Below are 15,636 nucleotides of genomic sequence, written 5' to 3'. Positions count from 1 at the left end.
TACTACTGAAATCACTTGTATGAATACATGTGAAACTCTTTTATACATTATACTGAACTCACTTATACATATCACTGAAATTATGTGTATATATATTATTGAATTTATTTATACATACTACTGAAATTACTTGTACGAATACATGTGAAAGGCTTGCACATGCATCTAAAGTTTTCATTTTAGTTTGTTATAATATACAAGAAATTCAATTGTAAATGTACAAGTGTTCAGCAATATACATGCAGCCTTTTCATATGTGTATGTGTGAGTGTTTCAGATATAAATGTATAAATGTTTAACTTGTATGCGTGCAAGCATTTCGTATGCATGTGTATATGACACAGAAGTATATATGTATGTGTATGTGTTTCTCATATGTATGCGTAAGTGTTCAGATGAGTATGTATAAAGTTTCATATATGAACGTGCATCGATTTACAAAGTATGTATGTACGTGAGAGTGTTTCAGTAGTGAGTGTGCAAGTGTTTCAATATTGAACGTATAGCATTTCAGTAGTATATGTAAGAGTGTCTCATCAGCGTGTGTGAAAGTGTCTCAAAATTGAATGTAAAAGCATTTCAGTAGTAAGTATAAGACTGTCTCGTTAGCGTGTGTGAAAGTGTTTCATTATTTATGGCCTGAACGGCCCCTCATACATCTGCTATAAGCACTGTGATGCTTGCATTGAGCATCTGTTCCCAGCCTCCCTACTGTACTGTATGTATACACAGTATCTGTCCCTATCAAATAAACCTTGTTGGTACATTGGGATTTACAATAAGGATTGTTAAAACCGTTGTTGTCGGGCAGAAACCTCGAATCTCCATTTTTTTTTTTTCGTATATCAACGCCCTACTTGGTCATACCACAGCGTCACACCAGAGCATCAAAAGTAGCAGATCTACAAGCTCGAAACGCGTCGCTTCGCGCCGCGTTTCGAGCTTGTAGATCTGCTACTTTTGATTTAAAGAGGTGGTGCCATGGTTTTGCACTTTTTCTGTTTTTCATGTGTCTATGAGGTTGATAGAACTTCATTAAGCCCCCCTGGTGGTGTTTTTATGGTGTTTTATATCTTCTCTGACTATTTGGAGTTTCTTCCTGGAGGCTGAAACCTTGAGGGTCAAATGTGCCAATAGAGAAACAGCGCTTTAGTGACATAGTAAAAACATGCCCTCCCCCTCATTATCATAACACAACAGGTGTGGGCATGAGGAGGCGGAGGGACTAGGACAGGTGGGTGGTGCTAAGGTGGTGGAGGAGGTGCTAAGGTGAGAACCAGGTATACTTAATGAACTGGAGGCGTGTCCACATAAAAACATAATTTTAACACTTTCTGTACACTTTTTTGAAAAAAATCTTCCTCCTAGTATAACCATAATACCTGATGATTATGTTTTATGGGGGGGATCACTGAAAATCACGGCACACCGTCTTTAATTTGAATCCTGAAAAGTAACAGTTTTGGACATACAGTACTGTATGAGCTTTCTACCCGACAGAGACCATATGTTGATGACGTGCAGATCTGTTTACGTTCCCCAGGGTGTGAAAACCGTGTCGTGATTGTACAGGAGAAGAACTGTACATACTGTATATGGAAGTGGCGCACTATAGACACCTTTTTCTCTTGGTGAGCTTGTAGATCTGCTACTTTTTACGTTTTTGAATTTGAATACTAAAAAGTAACAGTTTTGGACATGATGAGGTTTTCCACATCGACGGACAGTGGTGGAAAAAGTACTCAAATTCTTTACTTAGGTAAAAGTGCCAATACTACAATGTAGAAATACTAACCCTAACCCCATAAAAGTCTAGTATTCAAAATGTACTTCCGTAAAAATACAAAAGTATTCGCATCAATATGTACTTAAAGTACCAACAGTAAAAGTACTAAAATGTTTGAAAGTAGCATATCTACAAGCTCACAACGCGTCACGATGCGAGTGTGAGCTTGTAGATCTGCTATTTTCAAATAGCCTAGGTACAAAATAGTGCTAAAGTGCTAAATTGGTTTATTGCATGTTTCATATCTGAAAAGCATGTTTCATATCTGAACAGCATGATTTATATCTGAAAAGCATGATTTATCTGAAAAGTAACTAACTCAAGTTTTCAAATAATTGTAGTGGAATAAAAGTACAATATATTACACTGAGATGTAGTGGAGTAGAAGTAAAAGTTAAGTACAAATACCTCACAGTTGTACCGTAAAAAAATAAAAAATTACAGTACTTAAGTAAATGTACTTCCACCACTGCCGACAGAGACGATATGTTTGAATCCTGCAGTGAATGTATCCCAGTTTTCAGACATCATTGGGTTATATTATTGAGCTAAACTGAATCCCTTTGTTATGGGTTGGCTATGAATGATACTTCATTTACAATTTCGTTGCTGTCGGGCGTAAACCTCATACAGTGCGTCCAAAACCGTTCACTTTTCAGAATACACAATTGAAATACAGCAAAAGACAGCAGATCTACAAGCTCAAGACGCGTCGCGATGGGACACGTTTTGAGCTTGTAGATGGGCTATGTTTGCTACTTTTGTGTGACGAAGTAGGGCATTAATGTACGAAAGAAATAACATTTAAGTTAAAATACGGAGATAAGAGGTTTCTGCCGCGACAGCAACGATTTACTATGTTTACGATGTGATAGTTTTCATTTCCTGGAGCCACAAATAAAAGAGCGTATCGCCACAGCCGGGTGGAAACCTGTTACTCAAATTCAAAAATAGCTTTCTGCTCATTTTGATGATTGTGTGTGACGCTGTAGTGTGATCAAGTAGGGTGTTAATCAGTGGTGTAAAGTAACTACAGTAAGTGCATTTACTCAAGTACTGTACTGTACCATTTTTAGGTACTTTTACTTTACTGGAGTATTTCCAATTGTCTACACTTTTACTTCTACTCCACTACATCTCAGAGGCAAATATTGTACTTTTACGCCACTACAATTATTTGAAAACTTTAGTTACAAGTTAAAACATACATTAACCACTTTAACCCTATTTTATACCTAGGCTATTTGAAAATAGCAGATCTACAAGCTTACAACGCGTCGCATGGCGACGCGTTGTGAGCTTGTTGATCTGCTATTTTCAAACATTTTAGTACTTTTACTTTTGGTGCTATAAGTACATTTTTATACCAATACTTTTGTACTTTCACTCAAGTCAATTTTGAATTCCGGACTTTTTCTTGTAACAGATTACTTCTACATTGCAGTATTGATACTTTTACTTAAGTAAAACATGGGAGTACTTTTTCCACCACTGGCGTTAACAAGTTAAAATATGGAGTGAGAGGTTTCTGCCCGACAGACAGCGTCGATATGCATAATAAATAAACTAGGCAGTCCAGCCTCATCAGAAACGTTATGATAAAACTTAACAGGGTGGAACATGGGCGGCGCCGGAACAAAATGTTTATGACATCATTTACTATCTCACCATAAAATAAAGTAGCACAAGTAAAAAAAAAAAGAAAAAGACGAAAAAAATTAAAACCCTAACAAGATCCTTTTAAATATTATCTCCTGATTAGCTGTTGTATTAAAGTGCCATAAAATAGTGCTTAGCTTGTAAAGTGTCCATTAAGTCATTACAGACCACATGTAGCATACAGTTAAGCAGCTAATCCCAACATTTACACCCATTTATTAGCTAAGCCGCTCAGGCACTTACGCTACAAAGCCGCTGGTGGTGACATTAGCAAGTGTTGTTAACTACTTGAGGCCAGTACGGTGTAAAGTAACTAAGAACATGTATGTACTTAAGTATAATTTTGAGGTAATTTTACTTTACCGGAGTATTTCCAATTGTCTACACTATTATTTCTACTCCACTACATCTCAGAGGCAAATATTGTACTTTTACTCATAAGGATAAGGATAATTCCTTTTAACAGGTCGTTCATGAAAGTCCTTGCGGTCTTGTTTCCAATGAGAACCTGTGAGCAATTAGGGGTTGAGTCTTGCTCAGGGAAAAATTTCATTTCATCGACACATATGCTGACCTGGCCTGGAATCGAACCTGGGGCAACCAGGGCCTCTGGCTCCCTAGGTAGGTTCACTAACCATTCAGCTATGGCCGCCCCTCAACTACAATTATTTGAAAAATGTAGTTACTAGTTACTTTGCAGATATAAATATATTACTTTATGAAACATACATTAACCACTTTAGCCCTATTTTATACATAGTCTATTTCAGACGCGTTGCTAGGTCTCTACTAGGTTGGGGGCTTAGCCCCCCAGGCAACGGGCGCGTGCATGAGCTTGTAGATTTGCTATTTTCAAATATTTTAATACTTTTGGTACTTTAAGTATATTTTGATACCAATACTTTTGTACTTTTACTCAAGTCAATGTTTTATTCCTGACTTTTATACTTGTAACAGAGTACTTCTACATTGCAGTATTGATACTTTTTACTTTCCACCACTGCTTGAGGCCCAGCGTTGGATATTCTGGGGGGGGGGGCATTAGTCAAAAATAGCCCATCCAGGGGGATGTACTTGTACATAAAGCCGCCTCACGCTCCAGACACTGGAGATAGGCTCCTGGCCGGTAAACATTGGTCAAGGCTACTTACTTACAGTTTACGTACATACATACATACAGGTACAAGTGGCAAAATACTGGTTACTTTTCACGATTCAAATTCAAAAGTAGCAGTTTGTAGCTTGTGGATCTGCTACTTTTGGGTCGTTTCACTCATTCACTCTTTTCACTAGATGGCGCTCTTCGCTAACACATGAGTGTTACCATTTCATCCCCAGATGCACACAGAACCAGGAGATCGCGTGATCCAAAGATTTACCGCTCCATTCACTTCCTGGTTAACGTATTTGGGAAATAACGATTACACTGGGAGGTAATGAATAAAAGACAAATAAAAAGAGAAGAATAAAGTTTTGTAAAAAGTGCCAGTCCGTTCACTGACCGCTGTCCGACTCTTACCCCCCTATGTTGAATCCAGACATATCGGTAGGAGGAGATCTCAGATGGCCGGGCTAACAGTGTGTGTGCGCGAGACCCAACACCTCCTACTGCTACTGATTAGCATTCACAATACATCTCTCCGGCGGGCGAGCACCCGCCGGGGCTTGGCAGGTGTCAAGAGCTGACATATTCCTCTCCGTAGCAATATTTTCTCCTCCAATCCTCCGGCCCCTTCCTGGCGGTCCAAAAACAATGGCTAGACTAGACAGCTATAGTGCTGGTGTGTGTGTGTGTGTGTGTGTGTGTGTGAGGGAGAAAGAGAGAGAGAGGTGCCAGCAGCCGTGAGCGGCCATTAGCAAAGGGGGGACGTGAGGCGTTATTCAGCGAGTTGCCACATCACTATGCTGAGAGGCTTTTAGACAGCCAATTACAGCCCGGCCGGCCGGCCGCCTATCAGGTTTTTTTTGGCGGTGGCGAGCGCCAAAAAAAAAAACGTCAGCAGCCATTGTCGTTGTCTGTGTGGACTCGCGCTGCACGCGTGCTCAAACCTGCAACTTGTCAAAATGCGTACAAATATAATCTCTCTCTCTCTCTCTCTCTCGCATGTCTATGTCAGTGGTTCTCAAACTTTTTCGTGCCAAGGACCTCCGGATTCATATGTATTTGACCGTGGAGCCACACCTGAAAATATGTTGTGCCAGGGACCCCCAGAAGCAAAGATTTGAGTTCAAAATGTTCGCCTTTAAAAAAGAAAAAGATTTGGGCACATTTTCGAGATTTAAAAAAGAAATAGCAGATCTACAAGCTCATAGCACGGCACTCGTTGCCGTGCTATGAGCTTGTACATCTGCTATTTTTGAATAGCCAAAAGTATATAAAATAAAGCGGTTAAAATGACGCTATATCTGTCTATCTTGTCTGTTTATTTTTTAATTCTTATTATTTTCATGACCCCTGTTAATATGTACATTAATTACTGTACCCTTTTTTATTGTTTGTTATAATGTGCTTTGTTTATTTGTAGTTTTTCGTAAAAAAAAAACAGACCTCTTTGTTCTTGCCTGACACCACTGTGATTTTAACCTGTCTGAAAAAATAATAAAGAGATTTGTAAAAGAGAAAATGACGCTATATTAACTAATTAACCCTGGTACCCCTCCAATGACCCATGGGGGTCCCCGGACCCCACTTTGAGAACCAATGCAGATTGGATAGATTTCCCAGAGATACAAAAACAATTTATCATATCAAATGGGGATCTGTGGCGTTGATGTCGGGCAGAAAGCTTGTATCTCCATATTGTAACTTATAACCATTGTTACACTTTGGCTATTCAAAAATAGCAGATCTACAAGCTCATAGCGCTGCACCGAGTGCCGCGCTATGAGCTTGTAGATCTGCATTTTTTTGAAAGATAATAACAAGATATTTTGAGATGGGTGATCTGCCAAATACATATCATTTTCGGTAGTCCTTGACATGAAAAAGTTTGATATAGCAACATAGGTTTTTCAGAAACCTGTTAGGATTTAGAACAGAAACCTGTTTAGTTTGTTTAAACCTGGATTTAGAAGACATTTGTAAGATGCTTTCCCGGATTGAATGGGCTGATATGGCAACCCTGGCCTGGGTGTGATCATGGCAGAGAGCCTGCATGCTCTGCCATCCTCGCTCCTTTCACTGTGCTCCCATTGTGCCATCACTGCCATCCAAATGCCACTGATGACTGCGGGGCACGGCCTCTCTCTGTGTGTGTGTGTGTGTGTGTGTGTGTGTGTGTGTCTGTGTGTGTGTGTGTGTGTGTGTGTGTGTGTGAGTGCGCGCACGCTACTATACCAAATTGTGCACGGCCGAATCACGATGCATTGCTGAATCTTTTTGACAAAATACTCTGTTTGGGGTTAAAGTTAGGATTAGACATTTAGAGGTTATAGGTTTAAGAAATAGAGTTATTGCCTGATGTATTACTTAGTTGCACGCCAGTGCCGCTCTATACGGAAAATATAGGCGATCTACAATTATAGCAATAAAAACGTCTGTGTGTGCGCATGTGTGTGTGCGTGCGGGGGAGGAGACATCATGATCTTGCCTCAGTGATTCACCAACATGCCCTGTGGTTTTATTTCTGATGTTGACCCACAAACTGAACTCTTCCAGCGCGGGAGGGTTCAACTGTCCGTGTGTGTTGTTGTGCGGTGTCAGGCATGTGTGTGTGTGTGTGTGTGTGTGTGTACTGTATACATGCACAATGTCTGTGTGTACGTGTGTGTGTGTGTGTGTGTGTGTGTGTGTGTGTGTGTGTGTGTGTGTGTGTGTCTCCCATTATGTGTCTGTGTTTTAGAGTTGTGCTTTACGTCTTTGAAGGGCTCTGATTTCCCCACAGACCCCCTCCACACACACACACACACACACACACACACACACACACACACACACACACACACACACACACACACACACACACTGCAAAAAATGGCCAAATTAAAACAAGCAAAATATTTTTAAATTGAGACATATTTCTTTATATCAAGCAAAAAAAACTGCCAATGGGGTAAGCATTTTTTTCTATACTAGAATTCTTAAAACTAGAAACAAAGTCTAGCCACTGAAAGAGCATACTGGTGCTTAAAACTAGACAAAAATGCCTACATCTAAAGCAAGTTCTGCTTAATACAAGCAATGAATACTTTGTTATTTAAGAAAGATATGCTTAAATGTGGTATTTTTGTTCTCTTTATTAAGCCGATTCTGAGGATTTTTTCCTTAAATCTGAGAATAATAATAAGCCCCAAAACTCTTACAATAAGAAGCAATTCCTTCAAAATAATAGAATGAAAAGTCTTAAATTAAGACACCAGAAGCATTCTTATTTTCAGCATTTATTTTCTTTTATAAAGCAGCTCAGGCCCACATGCTATAAAATAGTGGTTCTCAAAGTGGGGTCCACGCAGGGACCCCCAGGAGTCCATGAAAGGATTTGAGGAGGTCCTGCTGAACATTTGTTGACATAGCCTCAATGTCAGTTTTACTACTTTAACCCATGATATAATTTTAACAACCCAAATTGTGTATGGGGAGGCCCAGCGGCACAGATTATTTTCAGAGGGGGGTCCAAAGCCAAATATTAATTTGGGGATCCTGGACTGGAATAAGTTTGAGAACCACTGCAAAGTTGGGCAGGGGGAGGACTTCACACTTTACACAGCAGACACTCAAGTCTGGACACTCAACTGGAAACATTCAATTCTAAAAACCATCCAGCGTGACAATACAATGTATATATAAAGTGCTTTGAGGGAGAGGCATAACTGATCCTTACTTCACAGGGTCCATCAGTTGAAGAATAATTGTTACCAAGACGTCTTGGCGGTAATAAAGCAGTACCAAGCTCTGTTGGTGACTAACCTGAGTAATCAACTAACCGTATTACAGCAACATCAAGGAACTGAACTGGTGGCGTTTGGTCTTTTTCTATGAGTCATGTTCCACTTGGGGTATGTGAGGTGAACGGTGTAATCACTCGCCATGAGATACATCATGCTGGCATAGGTGTCCTCTTTTGGGGGGAGCACGGTGGCGCAGTTGGTAGTGCTGTCGCCTCACAGCTAGAAGGTCCTGGGTTCGATTCCTGCAGTTGATGCTGTGGGCGTGTCCTCTCCTCCGAGTCATCAGTGCCCACCCCCTAGGTGGGGTTGGCGAAGGGGCCTTTCTGTGTGGAGTTTGCATGTTCTCCCCGTGTCTCCTAGGGTAGGTACCCTCACAAAAACATGTAGTAATCCTGGTCACAATACTGCCTCCCCCTGGATAAAAAAGGTGTCATCTTTTGGGAAGGTCAATACAGGCATGGCTCCAATGGCATGTGCAGATGGTTTCACAGACGGCAGGGCTGAGTGGAGTGGTCTTGCCTGAAGAAAGGTGTTGGGGTCTTCTGCAGACTGACACAAACACAAACAGAAAAAACAAAAAAATATCACAAAAAATGTATGCGTTGCATTCTGAATCTTATAGTCAAATATGAAAATTGCCATATATGCACATTTCTTACCTCAAGGATGTGAGCAGAGCATGTATGTCCTAACTTCATGTGGTGGAGACATGTCAGGCGGGCTGCAAAGTTAAAAACATTAATTTACAGCAGCCAGTTATTTAAACAAGCGTATACTTTCATGAGATACTCCGTCAGAAACAGTAATTACTGTACCTTTGTCCAGCTGCTTAAGGTCCCACAGCGGATCACTTTGGGTACAAAGTAGGAGTTCCGTCAATCGAGGATTCGTCAAGAGTTCATCCTATGACACAGACAGATAAAGAGAGAGAGCAGGTCAGTTCACATTCCTCCAACGAGGATCTACCGGTGTTCATCCATAACTAGAGAGAGATCACAGAGAGACAACATTTTTGTGCCATCAGGATACAAAAAAATCACAAACACATAACATAAATACAAAATACATACAAACTGGAAAAGGCCACCAGTCATGATTCAAGAGGCATCACATTACATTGTATGCACAGAACTGAGATGGGGCCTGTTTGTTCAGGAGTCCTATAGGGACAAATGATCTTGAAGCCCTAGCCTGCAACATTGGCACTGTGTACCGTCGTCCTGATGGTAAAAGGTGGTATTGACTGTATAACGGGTGCGTTCTATCCCAAGCAATAGCTCTCCCCTTCCTAAGCACCCGGGTCTCATACATTGCTGCTATACTCTCATGTCGTACCCCAGCTATCTTGCTGGATACATTGATGATTTTATGGAGTTTGTTCTTATTAACCAATGATAGTGAGCCATACCAGGAAACAAAACAGAAAGTCAGTGCACTCTCCACGAAGGATCGATGGAAGAGCACCATTACACTTTTTTGCACATTATACTGTCTCAGTCTGTGCATAAAATGCAGCCTCTGCTGACCTTTCTTATAGATGGCATTAGTGTAGGAATTCCATGTCAGCTTGGAATCAATCGTTGTACCCAAATACTTGTATTCGTCAACAGTCGCCACCCCATCCCCATCAATAACTATTTGCTGGTGTGCATCATGAGCACTAGTCCTACAATAAAATATACTTAGTGTTCTTAATATTCAACTGACTGAAGGAAGCACATGCAGGCCTACTTCAAAGGAATACATTTGCTTACATGTTCCAGTTCTCTGAAGCAGGGGTCAATGAGTCAATGAAGGCCCATCTGGGTTGTTATTCAAGGTCCAAGACCTGGGAAACATCCTTCTTGTTGGGTCTGGTCTTAGGCTCTCAGTTGACTCTGCCAGACTGCCAGAAAACATAACAAAAATAAACAATTACAATTTAAAAGTGTAACCTGGCATTACGTTTCTAATAGCAGAAACTGAAGTGTGTCAGATGTTTGTCATTTTTCTGCCAGGTATCAGTGGTGTGTTAACATGAGTAGTAGCTTACTCACTTAGCTCCACTGGCTGCATATCTGTCCTGCAACATTGTAGTGCTCTATGAGGTAAGGGATAAAAGGATAATATACATTAGAAACAATGTTTGGTAATGTCTAGACGCCAATTAGAAATAACTAAGTAATAGTAAAAAAAGGAATTAAACAAATAACCACTGGCAACCACTGGCATAAATGAGGCTAGACAAGACAGTAGCAAAGGGCCTTGCAGTCAAGACAAACAGCCAAATATACAAACAACATAAGCCACAATCTATAATACAAATTACTACTACTACTAATAATAATAGTCTGTTTTCAACCTGGTGTCCCTATTTTGGACAACATTCTCAATAATGGCCAGCCTACACCCTCACAACGTGCCACTGTCTAACCCTACCGCATTAATTGTTGGTACAATGATAATTCGGGACCCCCAGGGGTCCTCGAGGGAGATCCAGGGGGTACCGAGCTAAATGATGGATAGTTAGGAACCAAATTGACCCTTATGGCTTATGGTTAAATTAACATAGATTTTACAATATAAATTGGGGTCCCGGAGATAGAAATGCCATTAAATAGGGGTCCGTAGCCTAATGCATGTCAAACTGGGGGTCCTTGAAATTAAAAGAATCACTGCTAGAGACGTAAAAATCTTCTCTTATGGGACTCCCTAGCTGGCATATCTTTTCAAATGGGGGTCCGCGGGCTTGTGAAAATAGCAGATCTACAAGCTCACAATCGCGAGGCGTTGTGATGTGAGCTTGTAGATCTTCTATTTTCACAATGTGCGCCTATTTCTTAGGTAATATTTGACAATGTGGCCAATGTTTGACCATGTTTTGTAGTATTGTTTGTTGTGTGTCCATTTATATTTTAGAGCAGTGGTTTTCAACCTTTTTCGCATCAAGGACCCCCAAATTGACAAATATTAGCCCTGGGACCCCCATTTGAAAATATATGCCAGGGACTCAACCATTTAGATTTTTTAGGGGGTCCCAATCTACACTGTATCACCATCATCAGTGTTCATTTAACTCTGAGAGTGTACAAATGGAACTGCTAGAGACGTAAAAATCTTCTCTTATGGGACTCCCTAGCTGGCATATCTTTTCAAATGGGGGTCCGCGGGCTTGTGAAAATAGCAGATCTACAAGCTCACAATCGCGAGGCGTTGTGATGTGAGCTTGTAGATCTTCTATTTTCACAATGTGCGCCTATTTCTTAGGTAATATTTGACAATGTGGCCAATGTTTGACCATGTTTTGTAGTATTGTTTGTTGTGTGTCCATTTATATTTTAGAGCAGTGGTTTTCAACCTTTTTCGCATCAAGGACCCCCAAATTGACAAATATTAGCCCTGGGACCCCCATTTGAAAATATATGCCAGGGACTCAACCATTTAGATTTTTTAGGGGGTCCCAATCTACACTGTATCACCATCATCAGTGTTCATTTAACTCTGAGAGTGTACAAATGGAACCAAATGGACCCTAACGGGTCCATTTGGTTCCATTTGTACACTCAGAGTTACAGACATATAAGGGTCAATTTGGTTGCTAACTATTCATTTGCCTGGGGACCCCCTGGAACCCCCTCAAGGACCACTGAAAAACATTAAGATAATCTTCTTGGGACCCCCAGTTTGGTAACCACTGCCCTAGGCCAGTTTAGCTTTTCTAACCCACAGGGGTGCAACATTTAATTGAATACATTTATTATAAATAATATTCTTATAAAAGCGATTTTCTGAACATCTACAATATCACAAAGCATGTTGTCAGCTTGTAGATGAACATTTTTTAAACATTTTTTAAACAACACAGTTGTATGACAAACATAAAATATGGCTAAAGTAAAGTAGTAAATAGATGCTTTAAACCAGAGGTCTTCAACGTTTTCCAAAGACCCCTAGCTGAGAGAGAGATGGAGCAGGGACCCCCTCTATATTGTATAAAATTGTATTTCAGATTAAACTTTTTTTTCAACTTGGTCTGCTCTTTTTACCCCCTCTAGACCAAACCTTTTTGCCAAAAATAGCCGATCTACAAGCTCACTGTGAGCTTGTAGATCTGCTATTTTTCTAGATCTGCTATTTTTGGTTACCCTCAGAAAAGGGATGCTAGGGTTCAAGTGGTTAATGTAAAAAATAAATATATAACACACACACAGATTTGGCGGCCCCTGGGTAGTAACTCTGAGGACCCCCTGTTGAAGACCCCTGCTTTAAACATCACTTGGATACAATAATATTGTAATTGTGTGTAAATACGTTTGTACCGAACACTAGTTTCAACATGGCGGAGTCCAGCGGGCCGTGTCTCTGGGGTAAACAAAGAAGGACGAGAGTCCCTCGCTAACTTCGCTAAATAAATCGATGACATAAACTTAAGCAACAAAAGTATGAGGAATATGACAAAAGACAACGTTTGCTAAATATATAGTATATACAGTGAACGTTAACTTACCTTAGCATAACAACTCTGAATGAATGAACGGAGCAGACTAGAGCTGCAGAAAAACAACAAGACCGTTCTTCTCTTCCTGTTTCTTACGCGCGCTTCTCCAGTGATCAACTGCGCATGTGTAGTGCGGTCAGTGTTGCCAGATTCTGTGAGAGAAACAAGCAACCAGGTCTAGGAAAACCAGCCCAAAACCAGCCCAAAAGAAGCGACTATGGGCAACATGAGCACTTTAACACATACATCAGCTATTTGAAAATAGCAGATCTACAAGCTCACAACGCGTCGCGATGCGACGCGTTTGAGTTTGTAGATCGGCTATTTTCAAATAAAATCTTGCAGGGAAATTATAATGAGCAGATCTGGCAACCCTGAGTGCGGTTCTAGGTTTGGGCGGATACGGAAACGGTGCATGGTATACGCCCCGTATACCATTCAAAGCCCTTTGAATTGTATACAGGATACAGTCATAGAGTTAGGAGGATGCAGTAGACAGACCCTACATCTGATTGGACTGAACAGGAGCGAGGCTTTCCCCATTGATTATAATGAAAATTCAGACAATACAGCCTTACTTAGCAGGACCAAAAGCACACACACAAAACGTGATGTTAGAATACACTTGTGTAAAGTGATGTCCAAAAATAAATACACTTAAAAGGGATATTTCACTTTCAAAAAAACTTTCTGTCACTTTATCATCTACTCAGGCCTTTGTGAACCACCCAGACAGTTTTTAAGTTGCTTGATTCATTATTTAGATATTTGATATTCATTTTATCAGACACGCCCCTTTCCTATACAAACCCATTGTAACTTCAAACTCCATTTTAACCATGTTAGATTAATCAAAAACACCCGTCCTTGGTTCTGGTGACTCATCCTGCCCTCTTAATGCGTGAGGGGGCCGTGTTTTTCCGATTACTTTTTTCATTTATTTTATTTAAATTTTTTATTGTACTTTATTTTTTTAATTTTCAAAAAAAATATTAAAAATACATACCGTATGTCCCTGTGTGAGGAAAGTTATATGGGCGCGTCCGGGCTGAAGAGCTGATAAATAATCTGTTGTCCGATTGTGTCAGCGCCCCCTAGTGGCCAAATTATTCAAGAAGCCCAATAACCCTAATTTTCAGAACCACATGTTTGTGTGTGAGGAAAGTTATATGGACGCGTCCGGGGTGAAGAGCTGATCAATAATACGTTGTCCGTTTGTTTCAGCGCCCCCTAGGGGCCGAGATAATAGTGAAAACCTGTTTGAAAGGAGTAAAAACAAAATTGGACACCTGTTTCTGGGTCAGCGCGTCGCCCCGAACGCGCCCATATAACTCTCCTCGGACACGGCCTTACCATTCTCCTTAATTGGCTAGGGTCAAATGTCAAGTTATTACGCGCAATAAAGCGATATATCTCGAAATCGATGCATTTTTAGAATCCACCTTTCGGATATGTTGTACAGCTCGCCAAGGCGCACGTGTGGATGTCTTGTTTGTCCCGGTATGACACTCCTAAGTTGACCTCCTACACATTCAGAAGGCACATACAGTAGAGTCTTATATCTTAAGACCATATCAAAGGACAAAGTCAGAAATAGAAATGTGTCGTAACGGGACAAACAAGACATCCAAGTGTGCGTCTCAGCCAGCTCTACAACATATCCAAAAAGTGGACCCTAAGTCCTTATCGTATTCGAGATATTGAGCGAGATAGCGAAGCCGTAACCATAGCCAATTAAGGGATAATTAAATCATGATTTGATATTAGGGTTTGATTATTTCAAATTTTAGCATTATTTTACGTGTAGATTTGGAAAAAAAATATTTCGGAGAAATCACAGGCTTGGAACACCCTAAAACCAACCAAGAAGTGGCCTTTTGAGGCACTTCCTGTTGTCCGAGAAAAAAGAAACTTGCATATTTGGAATCAGCGCCATCACATTAGTCTAAAGCCAGAGTCTCGAAGAAAAATACAATTTCTAAAAATTTAACGAGGGTTGACCTTTGCAGTCTTTTCGCTGACCTTTGAGCTTTATCAGTGTCAGAAAAAATCAAGGCCGGTGCCAAAAAATCCGGCTTACTCTCAATATGGATTGAGAGAAGTTTCGGATTTAAAAAAAATATCTGGAGCGATTAGTTACAGATTTTGTGCTCAACAAAATCAGTTTTTTATACAAAAGTCAACGTCCAATCTTTTTGGTGACCGTTTGTATTTCCCAAGGTCCTAGAAAATCGAGACCTATTCCATTCAATTTAGCGTCTTTTTTTGAGTCTGAAAAGGTGTTTTTTAATTTAAAAATAAAATATTTTTAAAAAATGTGAGAAAAGCTAAACTTTGAACTATTTCAAAAATCTATAACTTCTTATTAAACAATTCTAGACTATTGATGTAACCTACCATTCGACTCAATATCATATAAATAAGAGGGTGGAGGGGTCAAAATAAAATAATAATATGTTTGTGAAAAAAGCTTCAAGTTTACTAAACTTTAACGCTTGTTTAAACCACTTTCTAAGGGTCATACAAAATCGAGACCTAGCCCATTCGATTCAGCGTCCTCTTTTGAGTCTGAAAACGTGTTTTTTAATTTAAAAAAAATATTTTTGAAAATTGTGAGAAAAGCTTAACTTTGAACTATTTCAAAAATCTATAACTTCTTATTGAAAAGTTGTAGACTATTGATGTAACCCACCATTCGACATAACCAGGGTTGACCTTTGCAGTCTTTTTGCTGATCTTTGAGCTTTATCAGTGTCACATGTACATATACATATACGTATATGTTATATTATGCATATAAATAGATAAATACAAACACCAAAATTAT

At 40.0% G+C, this 15,636-nt stretch overlaps 1 protein-coding gene and 2 long non-coding RNA genes across 3 annotated transcripts in view; all 3 read right to left on the bottom strand.

Moving 5' to 3' along the window:
• Positions 1-15,636, bottom strand: part of LOC311062689 (MAM domain-containing glycosylphosphatidylinositol anchor protein 2) — a gene marked incomplete at both ends in the record, with an annotated part of 584,351 nt that overhangs the window by 184,006 nt on the left and 384,709 nt on the right.
• LOC311062697 lies at positions 7,810-9,224 on the bottom strand. The gene is made up of 3 exons (XR_014602527.1): positions 9,148-9,224; positions 8,992-9,053; positions 7,810-8,881 (listed from the first exon to the last, which is right to left on the bottom strand). It is a non-coding gene; the product is annotated as an uncharacterized lncRNA (long non-coding RNA).
• LOC311062698 lies at positions 10,086-12,890 on the bottom strand. The gene is made up of 3 exons (XR_014602528.1): positions 12,819-12,890; positions 10,369-10,412; positions 10,086-10,217 (listed from the first exon to the last, which is right to left on the bottom strand). It is a non-coding gene; the product is annotated as an uncharacterized lncRNA (long non-coding RNA).

This window comes from Gymnoscopelus microlampas, assembly GCF_963454915.1.
Source record: "Gymnoscopelus microlampas genome assembly, chromosome: 16".
NCBI classification, from domain to species: Eukaryota; Metazoa; Chordata; class Actinopteri; order Myctophiformes; family Myctophidae; genus Gymnoscopelus; species Gymnoscopelus microlampas.
Note: the sequence above shows the minus strand (reverse complement) of the source record. Positions and strands in the feature narration are given on the sequence as shown.